Below are 22,012 nucleotides of genomic sequence, written 5' to 3'. Positions count from 1 at the left end.
TATTTAATTCTGAATAATTATTCATTAGTGTTTTCAACATTCTATCGAATGAGGTTTTGTTTACAAGTGATCATATATTACTTTCCATCTTATGTGAATAGTGTTCGTTGTCAGTGTGCATTTGCCATTGGTGAGTGTGCTTATATCTCACCTCACAAAATATCACGAGATTTTCCATCCCCAATGCAGGCAATATGACCAAATTTTTTTTTGGCTATCCACGATACTCTCAGCATTCGCCTGCAGCACTGATAAATTATATCGACATATCAATCAATATCATGTAGTAATAATATAATGGAACTCTATCGAAGGCAACCTGCCAATGCATTTACTGCTTTAGTATATCTACAGTACCTATGCTGACTGACGAATTTCGATTAGCGAATCCAATAAGTCGGAAAATTAAATTTACGCGAAAATAAATTTTAAATCCCCTTAATTCAATTTGAAATAAAAATAATTTTTGATTGAAAGCATTATATATCTCGTTAAAAATATATTCATTTAATATTTAATATGATTTTATTTTAAATGAAAAGAAACAACATAACATAAAAAATAAGTGGTTATTCAAAAATAAAAAGATTTTATCAGCAAGGAAGATGTTTAAACGATATAATATAATATATTATACTTCGACTTCCCTAATTGAGGGATTTGAGTAAAAATCCTCATTTTAGGACACAACAAACAAAATAATGCATATATTACCATGTCATTAAATATATTATGTTAGAATTTATTTATATGTAACTGAAAGTATAGAATAGACCCACTGGTTTATCGTGTCAATAACTGCACATTTAATAATAATAACAATGACTGTTTGAGTGGGTTTAAATGATTTTTTTTCAGATTCACTTTCATATAGTATTTAGGCTTCAATCCAGTAAAAAAGATTTTTGGGGGTGAGATCAATGTGATCAAGAGATTATTTGTATTAATGAACTGAGAGGCTTAATTCGAGTTTAATGACGGTTGACCATGTCGAGTGATAGACACGTGACAAATAACAGTGAGTCTCGTGACGTACTCGATGAGGAGTGAGTGAGGATTCGTGCATTGTCCTTCCAATTTATACAAATGCAGTACATAATATATTACAACAGATATTGTCGCAATTAACAAATCATAACAGACCCTACTGATCTACTAATGATTGAGGAAATGCTGACATATATTATCGCTCTACTGTTTTGTTTTGACAACAAAACACACATATTACAGTGTGTCACTCATTTAATGCTGAGTGGTATGATTGCTACAGATTTTCTTCAGTGTCACTGAGTAATTTTAAGAGACCTTTTTTAAAATTCATTTTCTCAACATTGCAAAGTTTTTAGCATAGGGCTTTGTATAATAGCGGCGATTTATTAATACGAAGATCTCCATAAGCACTTCATCCGGCTATAACTTATATTCCAAACGGGAAATGGCTTCGACTCGTATGGCTAGTTTCGTGCGATTCAAAAATAACAGCCCTTCTGGGCGCGCATTTCCCGGCCCAATATAAAATAATCCCGCCGTCCGGTCCTGGGAGATTCCTCGTTATTTCCGGTCGGGCCGTTTCGAATGGGTTAAATGCCTTGCCTCGGCGAAGAGCGCCATTGATGTTTGAATAGGGCGAATCCCAAATGGGCAACTGAAAAGAAATTCTATAAAAAAGATTAGAATATAATATGAAAAAAAAATACCCTCAAAGCAAGATAGCTACTGTAAAAGGAAGACTTCATGTGTACAAATAGATTACGAACGACATGTGATACTGGAACCTGAAGGATTCTGTGTTATTTTTTGTTAGTAGCTACGTAGATAAACGTGGATATTTACAAAACGATAATAATATACTACCAGTGGCGAGGGGTGGAGGTAGGCTGTGAAGATTCGTCATAAATAGAGCACACTAAACTTTGTCAGTAATATTTATTTGTTTTTGAACTAGGAATACAATTTGCAGATGGTGCCGGTTAAATTCAGAGATTCAATCCGCCCGCGCCGTTCTTTGTAACTTATATCGTCAAAATGTTTTGTGAAACCATCATGTAGGTATTTTGTTGCACGGGGCGAAGGGAACTAAAATATGTTAAACTCCGAAGCACTACTCTTCTGCAACATCTTCTTGGCTACGCTGCTAGGCGCTGTTGTCTACTAGATGGGAGGAGCTTGTTAGTTTATAATGGAAGTGCGGTTAAAAATGGGCGGAGCATGTTAGTTCACAGTTTTAACACGTAGCCAAGAAGATGTTGCTGATGAGTAGTCAGTAATTTGATTTGATTTGTTTTTTGGTTTTTTTTTTGAAATTGTTAAAATACTTACAGCATTTCTTTTCTCTCAATAGATGTTATCAATTATTATAAATACCACAAAGTAAAAGTAGATTTTTATCTCTCCTTCTAATTAATATGTATTCAGTGCATTCCCCAATCTTATCTCTAACTACACTGTAACGTGTTTGTCAAGATTAAGTTAATAAGATAACTCGACAATTCCTACGAAATACTAAAGGCACTTTCAAATTTCAACCCATTTTTTAGTCCCGACGATTGTGCAAGTAACTATTAGAAAATTAACATCAATATAAGAGAGCCCATGGTATCAGTCATATTTGATCTGACAAATGCGTGCCATTTGCATGAATGCATTACATCTGCGAAATGGGATGGTGATTCACACGAGAACGATGAATAGGACTAAGCACTGGGTCAAGTCTCAAGTTCTATTTCACCTCACGATAGAAGCTATTACCTATATAGATCAGAATTAAGATATTTTCAATAGTATCTAAACTTTAGTAAGAAATAATGTAGGCAGTATGGTTGCATGTAAGTTGTACGTATGCAGTTCATCGTGGGACACTTATTCGTGTGCTGCAGTACGTGAAACATGATTTCGTATAACATTTTATCAAATGACGAGTTTTTCGTTGAACATTTCACCGTGGAATACATTTGTACGTATCTTACAAAATGCGGAGATAGTTTGCAAATAGTACTGTTCCAATTAGATTAACCCTAACCTAAAGCGTCAATTACATTGAGCTTCTTTACGAGCTGTCTGTTGGCGAATTTATAATCTGCCTGTAAAGTCGCCCAGTGTAAACATCGAGCAAGCTAACAAGCAGGTTGTAAACACTCTACCGAGAAAAGTTGAAAGCCGGTCAACTTTCCACGCTACACGCCGGCGTGTGGGCCTACTGCGTCTGCGCAGTAGAGCGCAGTAGTAACCTCCAGATAAAAAAACGAACTACGTTCTGTCAAAAGAATCGCTGGCGTGTGGCTTCTCAGCGAATGGAAAGTTTTGTGTGTAATCATCAAATCGCAGTAGCTGAATCGCCCGCTTTTAAATTCGCCAACAAACAGCTCGTAAAGAAGCTCAATGTAATTGACGCTTAACCTAGTAAAGACATCTCATAAAATTCGCCACATGTTGTAGCATACGTACAAATATCATTTAATAAAACGTCATTTGATTAAATGTTACACGAACTCATGTTTCACGTTCTGCGGCGCACGAATAAGTGTCCTGCGGTGAACTGTTTACGTACAAATTTCCGGATACGAGGATACAGTATAGCGTTGATTATTTGAAGTTCATCCCTGTCGGACAAACATCTGCCCATGTGCCTTTTGTGCAACAGAGTTTTAAGCAATGACTCTATGAAACCACCCAAGCTGGAGGATCAGCTGGAAAAGAGTCATCCTGATTAAAACAAGTAAAAATTTGACATACTTTGAAATACTGAAAGAAAAACTTCAGAAGAGAACAACGGTGGGTAATAATATGTTCACTTTAAAGTTAAAAAGAGACAATGATGGTTTGCTTATATTTTCAATAAAAGTATCTATGAATAAAAATTTATACTTATATATTTTTCTTATTTACAATAATTGTCCACTCTACAAAAATAAATCTATCACAATGAGCAGAATTGTGTCCACATTTGAAGTTAAAAAGTTTAGAAAAAATCAATATTAGGCAGGCTAAGGGGGTCCACAGGAAAAATAAAAGGACGGTAAGGGGTCCACGGGGGGGGGGGAACCTTAGGTCTAGAGGCTGATTTTTTTTCACGAATATAGGTACCTACTTGTTTGTTTTTTATAATTCACAAACGAATGTGAAGAGAATACCCTAATGTTTGATGACAGCGTTTTGCGCTTACCGGATTTGCGGTCGAAATGTGTAGGATTAATGCATAAACATAATTATTAGAAGCGCGAGTACCTACCTATGCATTTATAATTGACCGAGACAAATAAAATAATGCTAAAATATTTTTTACACGTCATGGATTATCATTATAAATCTTCTCTTACTCTGAATAATATGTTTGCATTTATGAATTAGTAATCATTCCCTTTGCTGTTAAACTATGGCTTATCAATGGTCGGGAAACAGGGGCCCACGCAAGGGGGAAGGTTCGGGCCCAGACCCTCCCCAAAAATGGAAAAAACACAAATTATTTTGGTAAATTGAATATTACTCACATGACCTCATGACGGAGGATCGTGACGCGGATGATTTTACTGTCAAGCAGCCTATTAACGGGATGGACCTAGATACTGCTCTCGACGCCCTACGGCACTCAAGACCTGTGGCTACGCGGTGCAACTATAAATGTGGTATCCACTGTTTGCTTTAAGAGCATACATCAGTGAAACGGCAAATAATTTTCAACAATAAGTGTAACGAAATGTCGCACTCGTTGCCAATCGGAGAGAGGTAGCGAGATGTGAGCACGTCAATTTGTTCTGTGATGGCGTCGGAGTAATATATTCTTAAATCGTGTAAAGATGACTAAAAAACGTCACGCATGTACTCGAAAAAGAAAACATGTCAATGAATATATTGTTATTATTACTAAAATAACAATAAGCATAACATTAAATGGACGCATGTTGAATTTTTATGACAAATTATGTTTTGTTTCGCACGCGTCGTTTGCACAATCTGCGCGTCGCGTAGTCACGATCTTATTAGACCATGCCTCAGCTGAAGTATAGCCTTAATATTCCGATGCGGCATGTGTAAAAGACTAAACAGCGCGGATAACACAAACGGACACTAACGATCCTAATAATTACGACAAATTAAGCCACACACATTCGTAGCCACTTGCAGATGTAACACCTCGCAGTAACTCGTAGGTGAACGACCTTAGTTATACATGCAGGCCAGGGAATGTCTGGGTATGGGGAATGAATCTGGAAAGTGCGATATTATATTAACGCGTCGAGAATAGTAGGGGAATAAATGTCGAAGTCAGTGGCAAGCTACACTTTCTTAACCCCGACCACCCCCGCCCCCGCCGCCTTAATAAATGAAAAAATATTATAGATACTCCTCCCCCCAAAACTATTTTCCATGTGCGCAGCCTACCACGAAATAAAGATTTTGTTAATATTACAATTAATATTATAATAATCAAGCTTCAATATTGGGACCATACCTAAAATAAAATTTGATATAAATAAAAAGGATTTCAAGTTACACACATTTATATTAAAACGATGGATTAGTCAAAAATCTACACGGTAAAAAATTGAAAACTTAATAAACTAAATTTTAATAATAAATATGACTATAAATATAATGTAATAATAACGTTATTCGTGATATAAATATGTAACAAATTCACATTCGTAAGTTTATCTTTGACTTAAAAAAATATCTTTTTAATGTTTTCAGATACATATTTATTAATTAATACCTATCTATGGTTGAACTTGTTAATTATCAAAAAAATGTCTCAAATTGCCAAGCTTCGTATTTTTCGCTAGGTGCCTCTGCTGGTATTCTGCTGGTATAAACATCGCCCTTAAATCAAAATTATCATTTTTTTTAAATACGGAGTAGGTACCTATCGTGCAACGGCATACGTATAATTCACTGAACAAATTTGCAAGAAAAGTGTACGAAAATGTTAACATTCATCAGAATTTACGACTATAAAAATCTGGGTTGGGAGTCAGTGCTGTAAACCATTACACTCATAGTAATGATAAATTTTAATTCTCTGGCTGTTATCAACTCTTGTAACATCTATCGACAGAAAATATAACTATCTTAGTCGATATCAAACCATTCAATCAAGCAGTTCACAAATAATCTGTCAATTGAATAATCGTTGCATGCATACTATGTTTGTCCGCAAAATACATAAAACTACCAAAATAATAAAGCCATGTAATATTAAAATAGGCATGAAGCAATAAACAACTAAATTAATAGATATAATTGGAATAACTAACAACTACACAACTCATTTTAATATTCAATAACAGAACAGATAATCAAACAGTTACTTATATTTCCGGTGGGTATGACAAGCCTAAATCGTGAAAACTATCAGGAAACTTTAAGTTTGTGAGTAGCACAAACAGCGTAGTTATTTTAATTTAATCAGGACCCCCAGTCCGTAGGGTGGGATGCAATTAAAACTTTATTTCCGTGACTCGTAAATGTATGGTAGTGAGACAGAAACAAAAAGACGTCGTTGTGGGACTACAATTTAAGGGTGCACAATGTCGGCTGATGACAGCATTATCTTAATACAAATTATGAGATCACATAAGCCTATTAACAACGCCGACATTATATGGATTAAGTTTCATAATTATCATAACAATCATAATGGACACAGATAAATGATCAACCCTGCCAAAACCGGGACTACTATTTTAAGATAACTTTTGGCGGCAACTTGAATATCACTGGACGATTATATTAATTCAGACGTCGATCTACAAATCCTTCCGAGACACCGCCGCGCCGTACAACAATATTTTTAACACGTCGCGTAATTACAACTGCGTACTGCAGTATTGCGTAATTACAACTGAATCGGATACTCAGATAATCGGATGATCTCTCCGTCCATTATTTCAACTAAAATTTAGAGCACCTGGTGAGAGAAGTGCAGCTGGTTTAAAGATTCGGTAAGCTGGGAGAAGTCTGGTGACGTTCGTTAATTGCAGGCATCTGGGGAAGGAACTCCCATTTGGTGATAGACCTAAAGATAACTTCCCTACACAACGTAGGCTTATACCGCATAGGCTGCAGACATATCCTGTGTGCGTCTAACATGCATACTATGTGGGGATTAAATCCCTCTCCTTTATGTGAGTGCGGAGAAAACTTAACTGCTGAGTTTGTTCAAATTCTAATTAAAATATTTACATATTATAAGTGTACTTTACAAATTACAATTTCAAGTCGTTCACACCATTGCATGGAAAAACTTGGAAATAGAAGCAATATTATAAAAACAGTAAAAACGGATATAAAGAGTAAATAGGTACACAAAGTACCTACACCCTATTTTGTTGAGACTGAGAGAGAGAAATGCGCAGTCACGAATTGGGGATCTACCGGTGCTTCTCTAGTGATGGTTTGTCAACTTGATTTTGTATTTGTGATTGTGCTTTTGTTAACATATCTCTATGCTATCTGCCATATATGCCCTATACTCTGCCGCCATACGAGTGAATAAATGAAAGTGGATAAAAGACGGGTGGTGTTAGGTTTAAAATACATGGTTTTAAAAATGAAACATGAGTCATAGAGTGGGTAAGTTTAATAAAAATGTCACATTTTTCAATAAAAATCGTACGAAACAATTTTCAAAACATAAATAATACAATACCAAATGTCATCAATAAAAAGTTTCGGATCATTCATTCGGTTTGGGTTTCTGCCACAACATAAAGAGGTCACAATTCACAAAACATACTTTTGACAGGTCATTTTTGTATCCGATTGCGGGTCAAGTCAAACCGATCTGGAATACTCGAAAATAAAATGTTTTCCAAAATCGCAGGGCGCGTGAAATATTGACGAGATTTCTTAACTGTCAACCGGCCGAACTTGATCTAAATTGCTGCCTGAGGCGTGCATACGTCAGGGCTTCAAAGTTGGATGAACTTGCGATCTTCACGCGTAGTCCTGTGAATATTCAATAATATTTTGGTATAAATGCACACCGAAAGCAGCTGCACAAGATAACGTGCGCACCATAAGCGAGGTTATAGTTGTGAATATATTATGCTGCACGACGCGTATTATTACGTGACGTCACAGTAAGCTGCCGCTACGGGGAAAAGTGTGTAATGTCGTTTTCCATGGTGCTTAAAATGTTATCAGACTGATGCTCCCATCCCGTAGCACATTTTGAACCTTTAAATGAATATTGTCAGTTAGCAATATCTGTCGAAATCACCAGAACAATGAGGTCCCCTCAGGCTGTACCGCACTGCATCGACACCTGCATGACTCAATGAACGTTTTTTTCATTTTCTACATGCCTACAGATTTTCGACTCACGTCAAAATTATTTTTAGTGGTTGGCACTATGTATTTTCTATAAGAAATTTGTCTATTATTTATGCTCTGCAGGTTGGGTTCTGTTCAAAATATTATCTATCTAATAACGCAAGTAATTTTAACGTACGCACACGTAGAAACTGTTAAAATAAAATTGAAATGAGCATACATAATGAATAATAATTCAAAATACTAATACATTAGAGTTGGCACTATCCATCATAGACTTTACAGAGATGGCGATATTCTGCAAAATGACGAAACCATAGTCTAAGTTTGTCGCCGTGACAGCATGATAGTACGCGACGTGCATCTCAATATAATCATCAATTAATAGATAACAGCTACATGGTTCCAAGTTATAAATTCTGTAGGTATAGGTAAAAGCGGTAAGCTTTTATCATTTACTTACTCAATGGGCACTGACTGGCGTATGCATATAACAGCAAACTGCATTCAAGCTATTTAATGCAAATTTGCATGCATAAACCTAAATAGAGTCCGTTGAATAGTGACGTAATACTGCCGTGTCTGATGTTACCAACTTTTAAATTATGATCCCCCGATAATTAATTTAAAATTTTGAAATTATAATTATAAAAATAGGTGTAAAAATGTGCAAACGGTACCATATAAATGTAATAATTATAAATGAATAATGATCATGAAATTTAAATAATCTATTTGTTATAATATCATATTTATTTTATACTTCTAAATGCACATAAGGATAAAGTATACCCAGTAAACATTTCCATAATATGGCAATACAGCTTCGCGGGCTCATTGACAATATTGACATTTCCATCGAATCTCGATATATGTATACATTTTTACAATTTTAGCATTTTTACCATCATGAATACATCTATAGCCCAACAACGACGGGCAGTTAAATTCAATCAATGCTAACTAAACCTACTAAACGCTTGTTGTGATGAACTCATTTTAGACGTATATTAAAAAGTGACACTGACAGATCGCGCAGATCGCCGCCATTTTAAGTTTGGTGCGCATTCCTGTACGCATCTTCGTGACGTATGCATTTTTTATAGTTTTCTTATTCGGCCGATAAACCACTAACTGCGTTGAGTGCGGTTCGTGACTGTATGAATACCGCTGTAAGAGACTATTAGTACGTCCTAAAACCCGCTTGGTAGACGAAATCATAAAGTTCAATTGATCTACGTGGCAGCGAGCAGTTAGGGACCAAGAAGAGTAGAGGGAGCTAGTGGAGGCCTTCATCCAGCAATGAATCGGCCCCGGCTGATGATTATCATACAGGAAATCCTATTACATTAATTACAAATCCAATATAAAGCGAATATGGCAAAGGTAAACATTATTTCGTCTACTTCGAAATAATGAGTTTCTACCGACTGTAACATCCGAATAGTCTCCATAATATGTTCAACTGATACGTTATTTTCTTCTTACATATACCACTGGCATCGCCCCTCGGAAGGGAGGAAGCTATCCGTCGGAGAATCAATAACACTGAATGTTGGTTGTACGGCGAGTCCCGGGTGCGGAATCATTTTCGACGTTCGGCATATTAGATTTGCAATACATAGGGCGATATAGTATTACACATACCATTACGCACCATAATGTACCTACTTTTAACATTGAGATGTGAGCCGTATATTTAATAAAAAAAAGCGATAAATCCACATAATATCGTCTCTGTTCTGACAGAACACACTAACTGGAGAATACTAGTTTTGAGTAATTTGACTTTGAAGTTGTTAAAATGTTTGAAATGGTCTATCATGTGAGTTTATCAAGTAATCGTAAAAAGGATGACTTTAAAATAAAGACTGTTTATTTATTAAGAAGATTTCCAGACGGTAAAGTTTGAAATAAGAAACATTTTGGTATAGCTAACTCAATATGTCATTTTTTCGAATTAGTGTCTTCTGCCAGAACAGTGACGATATTATGGTCAAAATCTAACAACATGTATAAACTCTATCGTCACCTTACTATTAAGACATCGTAAGTCCGATAATATGAAATAATTACACGATAAAAAGAACTTTTTATATACAACGTTTTTAAATTCTGTTGAACCATATAAACATGACTTGACTAGCTTAAACGAACAAAAAAATTTGTACTTGACATGTCATATTGATTTCCATAAATAAAGCACGTATATATTAATAATTTAGTTGCTAGGACCCCAGACCCCTAGCAACCAATAATGGTGTCGAAATAACTTTTCATACAAAACAGAATTAACTGAAAATGAATTCATTTCTACTTAAAGATGGCTAAAAGTATTAAAAAAATGCATTGGCATCGTGTTCTGATATATTCTAAAAGTTTCAAATGTCTAGCTAGTCGGGAAGTTAGTTAAAAATCGGTTGCAAGATTTGTACCGGACAAAGTCACCACCGGACAAATAAGAATACGAGCAAAGAAAAACGTTGTAAAATGAAGTTTGTTCAACAAAATTTAATCAAAAAAACATTTTAACTCATCATGAAAACCTCGGTTCTCTAAACTAGTATGCTGTCCGTATATCGACAAATTTTAAAAACTCGTAGTGGTTTCAAACATGGAATTAAAACCTCGTATTTCACAACCAGTGTTAGAAGATTCATCGATCAGAGAGGTGTTTAAAATATTGTTTTTATTACATTTTTTCCTTCTCCTCAACATTCTTCTCAAACAGACATACGAAGTTTTAATAGTAAGGTGACGCTATGTGTAATTTCTCACAAAATTAACTTCCAAAAACTCATCATAAGCATGAGAAAAAAACGTTTAAAAATTCGATGTGACAAGGTTTATCTTAGCATAGGGCTTCTCATTCGAGGGCTCTGGGTTCGATTCCCGATCCCCGTGAGGTCACAATATACAATATGTGTGTAATTTTTTTCAAAGCTTGGTTAGTTGTGATTGTTTCACTTATATTACAGCACTGCTGTCATTGGGCTTCGTGGCGTTGTACTGCTAAAAGGAATATATACGTATATATACTTATAATAAGCGTTCAAAAAATGCGTGCTACGAACGCTTGCACGTATGCATGGAAAGGTGCATGTTGAACATACGCGAACGCGTAAAGATCACTTAAGTAACCAGAGTACGCAATGTGATAGAGGTCGCTAAGCAGATGGAATGGCAATGGGCTGGGCAAATGCCGTCATACAGTGGTACCCAAGTGGCACTAAACGCCCACAGGGACACCATAAAAGCCGCTGAATAGACGAGCTCATAAAGTTCGGCGGATGTACGTGGCAGCAAAGAACTAGGGACCGAGAAGAGTGGAGAGAGTTAGACGAGGCCTTCATCTAGCAGTGGAGCAGATGATGATAATGATGACATAATAAATATATATGCTTTACAACAATTAATTTACATAATAATGTACTAAAACTTGACGTTGAAGTATGTATAGGACACTCAAACATGTTGCCAAAATGGATGCCAAATTAATATCGATCAAAATAAAGGCAATGCCATAAAATCAATTTATCGGCTACCTTACGATATTAATCCTTTTTTTACGGACCGTTTATTGTTTTGACCGCGGTTCTATTATAGTCCAATTAACTACAAACTATATATTATTAATACATCCATCAGATTTCGGCCATTAGTTTGATTTATCGACATTGGTTTTATGTCTTACTCGTTTATCGAGGAAGCAGGGTGTTTAGAGTTTTGGCACCGAGCCCAGAAGGCGGTTTTTTCCGGACTCTCCATTCGCTGACGGCGGCGCATTTGATTGAGCATATTTTATTCTTTATCTATCTCGGATCAGTAAACTTCACTCTCAGATGCGCGTTTATGTTTTTTTTTCTTGTGTGCGTGTGCATTTTATTTTGAGTGGCAATTAAATGCACACTGAAAAGACTATTTCGAACATCCAAATGGTCCATTCCTACATAGTATGTCACGGACTGGACGTAAGTATGCAGAAAGTAGCCAGTCCACACAAGGCACAAACAGCGAAATAGGCATCTGTTGTGTGATTATGTTAAGGTGATTCATCAGTGAAACGGCAAATAATTTTCAACCATAGGCGCGACGAAATTTTGCACTCTCTCCCATTCTGAGAGAGAATGTAGAGCTGGAAACACGTCATTTTGCTTCGTGATGGCAACGGCCGTAATAATTCTTAAATCGTGTAAAGATGACTTAAAACGTTACCCATTTACTTTAAAAAGAAAACATGTCAATGAATATATTACTATTGTTACTGATAAAACAATAACCATAACATTAAAGGGACACATTATAAGACAAATTATATTTGGTTTGACATGCCTCATTTGCACCCGCGACCCGCAATCCGCGCATCGCCTAGCGAAGATCTTTTTAGACCGTGTCTAGGCTTATACTTCAGCTGAGGCATGGTCCAAAAAGATCGTGACTAGGCGACGCGCGGATTGTGCAAATGACGCGTGCCGAACGAAATATAATTTGTCATAAAAATTCAACATGCCTCCATTTAATGTTATGTTTATTGTTATATCAATAATAATAATAGAATATTCATTGAAATGTTTTCTTTTTCAAGTACATGCGTAACGTTTTTTAGTCATCTTTACATGATTTAAGAATATATTCCTCCGACGCCATTACAAAACAAATTGACGTGCTCACACCTCAGCTATCGGTCTCCGATTAGCGACGGCCGACGAGTGCGAAATTTCGCTTCACCTACTGTTATAAATCATTTGCCGTTTCACTTATGTATGCTCTTAAATGACACACCCATATACCTACAGAATATTAGGACAAATACTTAATCTGGCGCTAAAGACCATTCCGGTCCATGACCGACTGCACAACCGTTCTCCAGGATCTCTATCCAGAGCTCTCTTTTCAGTCGGTCACACTGGACCCCCCAAATGGAAGGTAAGCGCCCTACGCACTAGCCTACGTGGGCCGTTTATTCAGTATTTGTATTTAATAATAAGTGATTCCCAACCTTTTTGGTTTGGCGTGAATCTTGTGATATTTTGTAGAATCTCGAAGAACTCCTACCTGGCTGGCACACATTGAGGTCCATTATAAGAAAATTATGAAATATATGTGTAAAGCAGTAGGCAGTGACATCGGTACCGAAGCAAAGTTCGGCTCAGCATGATTTAGATGTAAATTATGATCCAATAAAATATGAAGCTACATAATATTATTACGAAATACTATTTTTTTAAATTCTCGTGATTATTCATCTAAATATTAAAAGATAATGATGTTTTATTGTAAAACGAGTCTATTAACTCCATATTGTCCCATCTACCCAATATACCATTCAGTGACGACCCTTGAGGGTAATCAGGTCATGCGTTGCACAGTGGCGACACATTATAAAGGGCGGCGAATGAAAAAACGAAATGAAGTGTTCTTTTAAGATCAATGCGGATTTTCTACGAAGTAAACGATACTGTCGCTTAAAATAATCGAAGCATAAAGAAATCCTGACAGCATAACAATTATTTACTTTTGCAATATAATTGTACCACAGACAAAATGATAACAAGGGTGCCTCCAAACGTGACAACCCCGCAGACCTCCACGTACTGTACCACTGTTTAAGAGACGTCGACAGCTTTCAAATACCTGGGGGTACACATCACGGGAGATGGCATTTTGCAGAGAGAGCTCGCTATCCGAATGGGAATGGCTAAAGCAACATTCAACTCGATGCGGAGTGTCTGGGACCTAAAACCAAATGCTGCTTTACGGTAGCGAATCATGGCACCTTACGAAGGCTCGGAGCAACCGTAACTGAGCTTCGAAAACAGATGTTTGCCGGATACTGGGTGTGCAGTGGTATGACTTTAGGAGTAATGAGGAGATAAGGGAACACACCAAGCAGCCTCTCATTACGCTGAAAGTGAAGAGGCGACGTTGGACCTGGCTTGGCCACGTGCTGCAGATTCCAGAAGAGAACCTGAACCTGGCTTGCCTGTTCTTTAAACCGACCGGATTCCGGCGTCGTGGAAGGCCGCTAAATACTATCTATAGAGTGTATACGGCGGAGCTACATGATGCTGGTTTGACCTGGAACGAAGCAAGAAGACTGGCGAGGGACAGGGATTATTGGAAGCGCCGCGTGGTGTCCATAGGCTCCGATTAAGTGGCGAATATGGCAGAAGAAGAAGAAGTTTGAGAGTAATTTCGTGGAAACGATCTAATTTTCAGTAGATGGCGTGTGCGTCACCCAACGAATTTACAGACAATTTTAAACTAAAAATGAAAGGGGACAGCATTACGTCTGCTTAAGGGCGCACTGATACGAGTCCTGGCATAGGGACGCGGCGTCCCTGTATCTTTTACTCTCATTGGCTCATTTATCTTCTAGCTGGGTCCATGTAGAACAGCGGCGATAAATAATGTTCCTCTCATTCCGTGTGACATGTCCTAAATGCGCGTAACTTTGACGCGTGTCCGGTGTAAAATGATTGTAAGTAGGGATGTCTACAACAGTATGCCTTCCATACGATACTTGTTTTCGCCTAATCTATTTTAACATGGTATTGATACATTACAAAATATATCATACGTATAACGAAAAATGGAAGTGTTTCAATGTGGGTAGTAAATAATAACTAATATACGTAACATTATTATAACATTATTATAACAAAGCTAACTATAACAACTTAACCCTGAAATAGGACAGATTGGGATTTCTTCTACTACGCACGAAATACACAAGGGTAAAATTTAATTATTGTTATCGTTATTATTGCCGACTGTTCTTACATGAAGCCTATTGCATCGTTTTCTCTCACTCGGTGTCGCTCTAACTATGTACGTCCAATGTTCTGTCAAAACTATCTAACTTCACGTTTATGTAGTAGCACTATAACTGCTTTGTGTGAATAAGTTTTGCTTCCTACACCAAAATTATATAGAAAAGTTTCCCAATTATTGTTTCTTAGTATTCACAGTATACAGAATTTTTTAAAAAGGTTTCCCATGCCTTGTTGCGATACTTTAAAATGTTTAATTTTTCTTACATTAAGGGCAGGGCATAAGTTAGCACCAATAGTAACTACACATTGGTTAAAAACTCGATTATGGTAGAATTGGAGGTCATTTTTTAATATATTTACTATTTACGTACCCGTAATGTTTATAACATTATAATTTAACACGTGTTTCTCCTTGCAAACTGTCATTTCTGAGTAGTATTATTAATTAGCTATAGATAGTTCCCTCAATAGATTTATTAAAATAAGTTACAGTAATCTTTTCTCAAGTTCTACGAATTTATATCCTGCTATTAAAAACACATTAGAAAATGTTCAATTTAATCTTCTTGTAAAATAAATTTCAAATATATAGATATTCACAAAATTATCCAAAGAAATAATACTTACTTCAAAAACACTTCTAAGGTCAACTGAAATATGATAAATATATTATGTTTAATCTGACGATTTTCAGTTAAGTAATTAGGTATTTATTTATTCGCAAAAAAACTGAAAACCAGGTAGAATTTCCCCCAGGTTGATTGGAAGCCTTCCGAGCTAAGACACATGGCTCTGCATTTTGACGTCAACTGTGGTTGCTTTTACTTGATTTCAATTGGATTTGCGTAGTGGCGCCGCAGTCTGCTTCGATTTGCAGGGCGGTATGTTTTGGTCATTAGTGAGACCAGCATGCAGGGCTGGTCGCAGAATACTGGATAACGCTAAACGTCGAGGAGGCAAGCGTAGATTTTGGCTGTAGCGCCATTGAAAAATAAAAATCAGTTATCACGTCATAATATTATAATCATTTTATTATTGACGACTATTATTTTATTGAAGTATGTTTTAGTGTTCAGACTAATTAATTTCGAGTTATAATATTGTGTATGTTACTATATTAAGTACACAAGTAAGACAACAAAGAGGTTTGTGCAATTATAAATAACTGGGCTTTTTATTTTGATCCTGTGTCGCTTCGCTGGCATATTGAGTTGGTCGAGAAACATTTATTAACAATAATAAAATGTTTGAGATAATGAATAGCATGCGATACATTACAAAATTGTTTTAAAAACTTTTAAAAGTGGACAAATATATCATATTGACATTTTCTGACAGGAAGAGCTAAATCAAATCTATTATCATACTTTAGACGCCGCTTAAAAGGATCAATAAACCGTGACTTATAATTACATAGAACAAACAATATTTACATTATACATAATTATGTATAATCACAAAATTGATCTCTGTCAAAAGCAAACGCCATTAACTATATTTAGGCACAGTTTAGAAGGCGCACGTTTGACTGACCATTGCATGGGGTGGTGTACATGTTTGTACAGCGGGAAAGCCATCGCAGTCACCCCAGTAATGGGGTTTAACAGTGACTCACTCTTAATCAACGGCGACCTCGCGGGCATTGTCAAACTTTGGCGCGCGTGGTCCCGAACAACGTCCGGCGAATTAATTTTATTCATCATTAGGGAATCGAGCGAGATGGCTAAATTGAATTATTAAGCGGTATACCGCGACAGTTTAAAATATTTTATTCACGAAGCGGCATTATGATGTTAGCCAAGCTAACAATACAAAGTTATTTTTAACTTTTACCTGTACCTCCATAATATATTTAATATGTTATCGCCGTAAACACCACCGGTTGCCTTTTTAAAAAAGTAGTTTACATTATTAACCATAAGCTCCACCATGTTGAACATTACAATTCTAATCGATTTAAGTTTTCTACTAGTGGTATGTATGTTTTCCACTTATATGGAATAGTACAAAACGTAAACCAATTTTGAATCAAATTTTAATAACTTCAGCCGCTTAAAAATACACTAATTGAGTTAGAATTTACACGCTAGAATAATATTTAACTATAAATTATATAAAATTCTACTTATTATTTTATCATTCGATAGTTACTCGTATTGCGGTTGCGACACCATTATCCAACCTAGACTGCGTATAGTTTTGATAATGGTGTGATAAGTGAAATAGCTATCGACTAATCGCATTAAACGGTGGCAAATCAAGAACTCAAGCTCCCAGGCGCTATATTATAACGATCGAAGCTTACGAATTTGAGGTATTTTCGGAATTCAAGTCTGGGCGATTTATAAACTTAGCAGAACTAGTGTAAAACATCATGGCGCCCTATATTTTATCATCATAGAAATCAAAATTGTATGATTATTAATACCCCACATAAAAGAGTATTATTAATTGTAAATCTCATCGTTTTAAATTTGTCAATAGAACCATATTTTGGTATGCGTTTGGAAATTAGTCTTTTATCTCACATGCGCGGTATACCTACATTTATTTTAATCGTTACCAAACTTAGAAAAATATATCCGATACTTTTTTTCATTTGATTGTATAATTGAATTAATATATTTTTATTTCCATCTTTATATCCATTCTTTACCTTCAATAATGGAATCAGATTAGATGGTTGTATATTATGAGGGCCCATTTAATTTAAACACACTGTGTCGATTTAATAGAAATAATGGATTAAAATAAGAAAAAGCATGAAAATATCGCAAATATATATCGATCGATTTGCGCCACACGTGTTGAGAACAACTGAAACGAGGGTTGTAGGTTACTTTACATCGAGATAGGAAGGAAACGGTCGAAGCCCTGTCAGTGCTGCTTCGCATTTTAATTTCACTGCACTCACTTAGCATTTCAAACTCCGGAATAGTCGACACTTAATTAGTTTTGTTTGTTCAATTTCGCATAGTAAATGATTTCATTCGAAAACAAACGGACGATACTATGAGAAATACTTGCAGTAGAATAGGGAGAATCTTACGAGAGAATACGTAACAATCACCCAACGCTACCTTTTTGTGTAGGAATATACCCATACCTATTACAATGGGTAGTAATTTGTTTTTAATGGTTTTGTCATTGGGGATATACTAAGTAGATTAGTAGATAAGTATGGTATAGATATAGAACAAGAAAAAGTGTATTGGCACCTAGGAATAAAAAATCAATGAAAGGCATAGAGACAAGAGACGTCTTGATAATACACAATATTATCATAACTACCTTGCTTACCATTAGTGTTTTTATCACAAAGTAAATTACCAATTTCGTTTCTGAGAGAAGCAAGAAATAGAGTTGAGTTAATATCAATAATCATTTATTCAATGGATGGATAAAATAAATAAAAAATAAAAAAGCCTTTTTATTTCTTACAAACAAAAGTAAATGACAGTTAATTGACTATATCTAATGAATATATATATATAACCTATGAATATATATATTATGTATATATATCTATCTATGATTGTATTATCTACTTATTTTCTGGTTTATCTAATATTAATTATTATTATTTTTTTATATATTTGTGTAATACATATATATATTAAGATGTTTTATTTTGTATATAATACTATCAGATAATATTTATAAATTAAACAGTGATATGTAATTACTTTGTTTGGTTTGTAAGAACCCCTCTTCGGGTGAAGGCCTCCTCCAAAGAGTCCAACTGGACTCTGTTTTTGGCTATTTGTAGCCAAAAACAATGGATGGATATTCACCAATGATTATTAAACTTATTAGGCCATTATTGGGCGCGATGGTACATCGGTAACGTTTTGGGTTCAAGTGATGATTTTCAATGTGTGTTTGGATCCAGAGTATGGACCTAATTTGTTGAGCAAATGGCTAACGTCTATTTCTCGTAAAAACAAAATTCTCGTAATAAAACTCCAACTTTGTATAGGGATCAAGGCCGGGGTAGTGAATTGCGAGTTACGATGTTGCATAGTGCTAGTAATTATTAATTTAATTTAATAAAACGCAAATTTTTATCGCTCTAATTCCACTTTTATTAATTATATCTGTGGGTCTATTCTATACTTATCGAGCGCTAAAGTGATAAAGTGATAAATATAATCAAACTTAGGGTAGGTTTGTATCAAAGTGTTAGCATTTATTGTAACAATTACAAGAAGATGTTTGTAATTGTTGCAATAAGTGCTAACTTTTAACAGCAGCAAGAGAGGTGCTATTAAAATATAGCATTTATTGCAACAATTAAAAACATCTTATTGTAATTGTTACAATAAGTGCTAATACTTTGATACAAACCTACCCTAAGTTTGATAATATGTACCACTTTAGCGGTCGATAAGTATAGAATAGACCCACGTGACCGCTTTCGTCCGCTCAGAGGGACATTTTCAACGAGTAAGTCAAAGTCCATGAACAGGTCAACGCCACATTGGATATAAGAATTCAACTTTCTAATATTGCGCCTGATATCAAGAAGATTTCCAATTCAAGGACCCAAAATCATCTAAGTCATTAAGAACTTCATTCGCTTATATTTTTATGTATTTTGTTTAAAAATTAATTAAATAAGTAGGTACTAAATAAATAATTATTGTTTTTTTCTCATTTTTTTAAATTTATTGATTATGTACTATTTACCTACCATGCAAAATAAACAGGGCGTTTCGATAGAAATTTAGGATTTGCGAAGTGTTCCATCGCAGGAAAAGTCTGTGAAACCCTGACGTATAAAAAAACATTTTGATTTTTGTTAGTTCCTAAATTAAAATGACGATAAAGTTCACTACATAAATACGCATTATTATAGTTCGTAATTTAAAGATGTAAATTATAATTTAAATAACATTTTTCCATAATAATAGACACTATTTTTGCTACACATGTCGCACACTGAGATCTATTGGGTCATAACTGCAAAAAAAAATGACCTATGAATGCAGTTCGATAGAAGAAAAAAAAAACTATTTTTTAATGCTATATGGCATTAACTGCTACTTGGAAGCAGTGGGCTCCTACACAATTGTGTCGATTATTATTTTATATTTAAAACTTTAATTTAGAGCTATATAGAGGCATTATCTTACATGTGGCCCTTTTGTCAAAAAAATATTTCATCTTTGGAACAATAATTATTGTGCTAGACTGCCGTATTTTTCAGCAGTCTACTGCAATTAATTAAATTGTAGTTAATTATTTAGCATTCAAACTCAAATTACTAAAGATCATATTATTTGCTGGTATGACCCTATAGATCTCAGTGTGCGATGTATTTCGTGGTTTTTTTGCTCTTCTCAATTGTTCAGATTTTCAAATTAGTGTATTATACGATTAGGTGGCCGATATACAAAAATACATAATACAATACCATAGATTGATTGATTTTTGTTATAATATAAGCGATATGATAATGCTAACTGTTCGCAATCATAAAAATAATATAATATTAGTATTCACCTGAAATCTGGTCGTTATACTAGTGATGCAACATCACTCTCCAGGCATTGTGCCGAATCTGCATTCTGAAAACAAAAAAAAAAACACAATGAACACGTATTATTATGTCATTACTCGTAGTTGCCAAATTGTCAATGTACAAATAAGAGGGCATTGATTACGAGGCTAGTTTTATATCATCAATTATAGTGAGTTATAACTCTGCGCACATTACTCCGGTTATACGTTACCACATATAGCAGGAAGTCGCAGATTTGATGTTCAGTGCGAGGACAGTTTGGGCACGAATAGAGTTGTGAATTTCCCGAGAAAATCTCAATCTCGAGATTCGGGATTTCCCGAAATTATGAAATTTTGAATTCTCGAGATTCGGGATTTCCAGAATAGAATTCACGAGAATTTACGGGAAATTAAAAAAAAAAATACTAAAATCAGTGTGAAAACAGACAAATTCAAAAAAAAACATATTTTATTTATGTGAGAAAACAAACAAAATAGAAGTAGGAAAACAAAAATAATTCAAATCTTTACTTATTAAAATAGAATTTCAAAGAACACAGGCTGTCAATCGCTGCGTCTGACAATCGCGTACCTACGCTTTTGAGACACAAATTCCCTGATGTTGCAAAAATTGCGCTCATTTTGAGTCGACGTTGGCTTAATTGTGTTAAATGCACCGATCAATCTTTGAACGTTTTGTGTTTCCTGACCACTTTTTTCATATAGAAAATCGTTCTTTCAATTAATATTCGATAATAAAGAAATCCCGAATCCCGAGAAAAGATTCTCGGGTACTGTTCGGTTAAAGCGGATACAGCGGAAAACGCATTTTGAAAATAGCCGATAAACTGGATTATTTGTTAGTTTGGGTTAGTTTAGGTTAGGTTAGGTTGGGTTAGGTTATGTTAGGTTAGGTTAGGTTAGGTTAGGTTTGGTGAGTTTAACCTAACAAATAATCCAGTTTATCGGCTATTTTCAAAATGCGTTTTCCGCTGTATCCGCTTTAATCGAACAGTACCGATTCTCGAGATCAGGGATTTCCCGAAATGTTAAAAATTTCATTTCTCGAGATTCGGGATGGAAAATCTCGAAAATTTCTCGAGAATTCCCGTCGGGAAATTCCCGAAACCCAACTCTAGGCATGAAGATCTCATGCGGGATATTGCGCGGCTAACGCATGGCCGTTTATCAGGTATGGGATGGACGCACGAGGGACGTGTGGCCAAACACAGGTCGCAACAACACCCATGTTCTAGATCTGAACACACATCGTCACACAATATTATGTAGAATATATTATTATAATCTTTTTTTATAACACAACGGCAAAATATGGCGCTAAACTACTTATACGTACTGGGTAGTGTGGCACCCCCCCCCGTATGGACCCCATTTGGGGATGTCTCTGTGTATCTGGAGAGGCCCGAATCGGTATCAAATCCAACAAATAGTAAAGCGCT

General features: G+C 35.4%; 1 protein-coding gene across 1 annotated transcript in view; it reads right to left on the bottom strand.

Annotated features, from left to right (window-relative positions):
* tty (tweety) overlaps positions 1-22,012 on the bottom strand; it is a 262,487-nt gene that overhangs the window by 50,190 nt on the left and 190,285 nt on the right. The window contains exon 3 of the mRNA XM_085949724.1: positions 20,553-20,617. The gene's annotated coding sequence lies outside the window, so the exon portion shown is untranslated. The remainder of the gene's footprint in view (positions 1-20,552; positions 20,618-22,012) is intronic.

Source organism: Rhyacophila brunnea, unplaced genomic scaffold (genome assembly GCF_057557595.1).
Source record: "Rhyacophila brunnea isolate RB1 unplaced genomic scaffold, BYU_Rbru_1.0 scaffold_22, whole genome shotgun sequence".
Classification (NCBI taxonomy): domain Eukaryota; kingdom Metazoa; phylum Arthropoda; class Insecta; order Trichoptera; family Rhyacophilidae; genus Rhyacophila; species Rhyacophila brunnea.
This window is presented reverse-complemented; position numbering and strand designations above follow the sequence as displayed.